The sequence below is a fragment of the Triticum aestivum genome, chromosome 3B (assembly GCF_018294505.1).
Source record: "Triticum aestivum cultivar Chinese Spring chromosome 3B, IWGSC CS RefSeq v2.1, whole genome shotgun sequence".
NCBI lineage: Eukaryota > Viridiplantae > Streptophyta > Magnoliopsida > Poales > Poaceae > Triticum > Triticum aestivum.
In genome coordinates this window covers 532,155,146-532,159,138 of record NC_057801.1, presented here as the reverse complement: position 1 = coordinate 532,159,138, position 3,993 = coordinate 532,155,146, and positions in this window count along the sequence as shown.

Genomic DNA, 3,993 nt, shown 5'->3' with positions numbered 1-3,993 from the left:
AACCTCACGGGTTGCTGCAAAGGGACCTCCAGTTGATCCATCCATGTTATCTGGCTTTACATGTGAATCTCCTCAGTCTTCTGATGAGTCATTTGACTCCAACTATAAACTGTTCAAAAATCAGAATGGTGAAGTATTTGCTAGATATGTTGGGACTAACTGCAGGAACGGTTCCCCTATGAAGAAAATCTGGGTTCCCAAAAGTTATGTTGAAAGTCTTCAGGTGAATGTCCTCATGACACCACCTGTGAAGAATGGGAACCCCAGAACAAACTCTTCATATGGACCTAATTCTTCATATGGATCCAAGTCCTCATATGGACCAAATTCCTCACGTGGATCAAATTCCTCAAATGGATCAAAGTCCTCATATGACTATCATCGTGCTAACAACTCTGTTTCGCAGGGTAGAGCTAAGGGCTACTAATATGCACATTATTCTTCAAATCATTATGTTCATAAGTCCTCGAAGAATTTCTCTGCTTATTCATATGCTTACTCTAACCCCTCTTATGTGAAACGAAATGGTTTGGCTTCTATGCCACCATTCTCGTATGGTGCTCGCAGAGTGATGAACTCTTTGCCACCCCTTCAGATGTGGGTGGTGAAGAAAAAGAAATAATCTCTTCTGCAGGATCAGGTCTCTAGACGTGCCTTAATGTCTGAAGAATTTGCTGGGGACCTGACAAAATTTCCTGAAAGGACGCAGGCTAACCATGATGAAATGAACTTTCATCTCACATGTCCTCATACTGCTATATCTGTTTATCGCTTGATGAAATTCATCTGATGAACTTAATATCATATTCTTCACTGATGAAGCATATGAGATTGTAAGTTACACTAATTCATCTGCAGGATGACCAACGCAAAACCACTAAATGGGTCCTCGATAGTGGATGTACAAATCACATGACTGGTGACAAGAATCTTTTGATGGATGCTCCTTTATCACCGTCACATCTGAAGCATATCATCTTTGCTGACAAAGGCAAAAGTCAGGTATTGGGTCTTGGTAAGGTTGCGATCTCTAAGGATAAACACATGGACAAAGTCATGCTTGTTGAGTCCTTAGGATACAATCTCATGTCAGTCTCAATGCTTTGTGATCTTGATATGGTTGTTGTCTTTGGCAAGTATCGCTGTGTTGTGATTATGGAAGCTGACAATTCCAAAGTCTTCGAAGGCTTTAGGAGAGGAGATTTGTATATTGTTGATTTCTCCACAGGACCACAACCAGCCGTGTGCCTACTTGCAAAAGCTTCAGAAGGCTGGCTATGGCATCGACGACTTGGTCACGCATGCATGAGGAATTTGCACCCGCTTGTGAAGAAGAAGCATGTCATTGTCATTGAGAATGTCAAATTCCTCAAGGATCACTTATGCGGAGCCTGTGAAGCTGGAAAAATGACCAAGGCCAAGCATCCAGCGAAGACTATCATGACCACTACCCGTCCATTCGAATTGCTTCACATGGACCTCTTCGGACCTAATCATTACTCAGCAGTCACTAATGCTGCTTCTCTATATGGTTTTGTCATTGTTGATGATTACTCTCGATATACATGGGTACACATTGTTACTTACAAACATGAAGTGCAGGAAGTCTTCAAATGATTTTCTTCGAGGGCTTCAACCAACTTTGGTGTGAAGATCAAGCACATCAGAAGTGACAATGGAACTGAGTTCAAGAATTCCGGTCTTGATGACTATCTTGATGAACTTGGTATTACTCATGAGTTATCTGCTACTTATACTCCTCAGCAAAATGGCGTCGTGGAGCGCAAGAACAGAACTCTTGTTGAGATGGCTCGCACTATGCTTGATGAATACAAAACGCCTGATCGTTTTTGGATTGATGCAATTGATACTGCGTGCCACATCATCAACAGAGTATATCTTCACAAATTCTTCAAGAAGACGACCTATGAACTCCTCACTGACAAGAAACCCAATGTGAGTTATTTCAAAGTCTTCGATGCTAAATGTTGGATTAGAGATCCTCACCACAATTCTAAATTCGCACCGAAAGCACATGAAGGTTTTATGCTTGGTTACGGAAAGGAGTCGCACACCTACAGAGTCTTCAACATTGTTCTTCACAAGATTGTTGAAATTGTAGATGTGCGGTTCGATGAAACTAATGGATAGCAAAGAGAGCACCTACCTTCTGTGTTAGATGAACCAGCACCTGAGGATTCTATCAAGTTCAAGGCAACTGAAGATGTCATTCCTACTGAAGAATTTGCTGAAGAATTCATTCCAGTACGCGAAGAACATCGAGCTGACGCACCTGAAGACAATGGTGCTGAGGAAAATGATCAAATACCTCGACGTCAACTAGCTCATCCTCGCGTTGCAAAATAAGTACAAGTTGACAAGATCATCAATGACATTGAAGCGCCAGGTCCTCTCACAAGCTCAAAAGCTTCACATTTATCTAAATTTTGTGGGCACTATGCTTTTGTCTCTATCACAGAGCCCACTAAGGTAGATGAAGCATTTTTGGAGCTGGAGTGGATTCAGGCTATGCAAGAAGAAGTACATCAGTTCGAGCTCAACAATGTCTGGGAACTGGTCAAACGTCCAGATCCTCACAAGCATAATATCATTGGCACAAAGTGGATCTACCGCAACAAGCAAGATGAAAATGGCCTTGTGGTAAGGAATAAGGCACGACTGGTAGCTCAAGGCTACACACAGGTTGAAGGAATTGATTTCGATGAAACTTTTGCACCTGTTGCTAGACTTGAGGCTATTCGCATATTACTTGCTTATGCTAATCATCATGATATCATCTTATATCAAATGGATGTGAAAAGTGCATTCCTCAATGGTAAGCTTGAGGAAGAAGTATATGTTGCTCAACCCCCAGGTTTTGAAGATCCAAAGAATCCTGACAAAGTCTTCAAACTTGATAAGGCCCTCTATGGCCTCAAGCAAGCCCCTCGGGCGTGGTATGATACATTGAAGGAATTCTTCGTGATGAATGGCTTCACACCCGGTTCACTCGACCCTACTCTCTTTACTAAATCTTATGATGGTGAACTGTTTGTGTGCCAAATATATGTTGATGATATTATCTTTGGCTGTACTGACCAACGTTATAGTGATGAATTTGCCTATATGATGAGTGAAGAATATCAAATGTCTATGATGGGAGAGTTGAAATTTTTCTTAGGTCTTCAAATTCGTCAACAGCGCAATGGCATATTCATATCTCAGGAGAAATACCTCAAAGATGTACTGAGAAAATTCGGCATGCAAGATTGCAAAGGCGTCAAAATTCCTATGCCCACAAAAGGCCATCTATGCACTGATGAAAATGGTATTGACTTCGATCACAAGGTATACCGCTCCATGATTGGTTCTTTATTGTACTTATGTGCATCTAGGCCAGATATAATGCTTAGTGTTTGCATGTGTGCCCGATTTCAAGCTGCACCGAAGGAATCACGCCATAAGGCTGTGAAGCATATTCTTCATATCTAGCTCACACACCAACACTAGGATTATGGTACCCCAAGGGCTCTGTTTTTGATCTCATTGGATATTCTGACTCTGACTATGCTGGTGATCGTGTGGACCGCAAGTCAACTTCTGGCACTTGTCATTTCCTCGGACGATCTTTGGTCTGTTGGTCCTCGAAGAAACAGAACTGCGTATCACTGTCTACTGCGGAAGCTGAATACATTGCTGCTGGATCTTGCTATGCTCAACTGCTTTGGATGAAGCAAACGCTCAAGGACTATGGCATCAACGTGAAGAATGTGCCTCTCCTCTGCGACAATGAGAGTGCCATCAAGATTGCTCACAACCCAGTTCAGCACTCGAAGACAAAGCACATTCAGATTCGTCATCATTTTCTTCGTGATCATGTGTTGAAGGGCGACATCTCCATCGAGCATGTGAAGACTGAAGAACAGTTAGCTGGTATCTTCACTAAGCCCTTGGATGAGAAGAGATTTAGCAAGTTGCGGTGTGAACTAAATA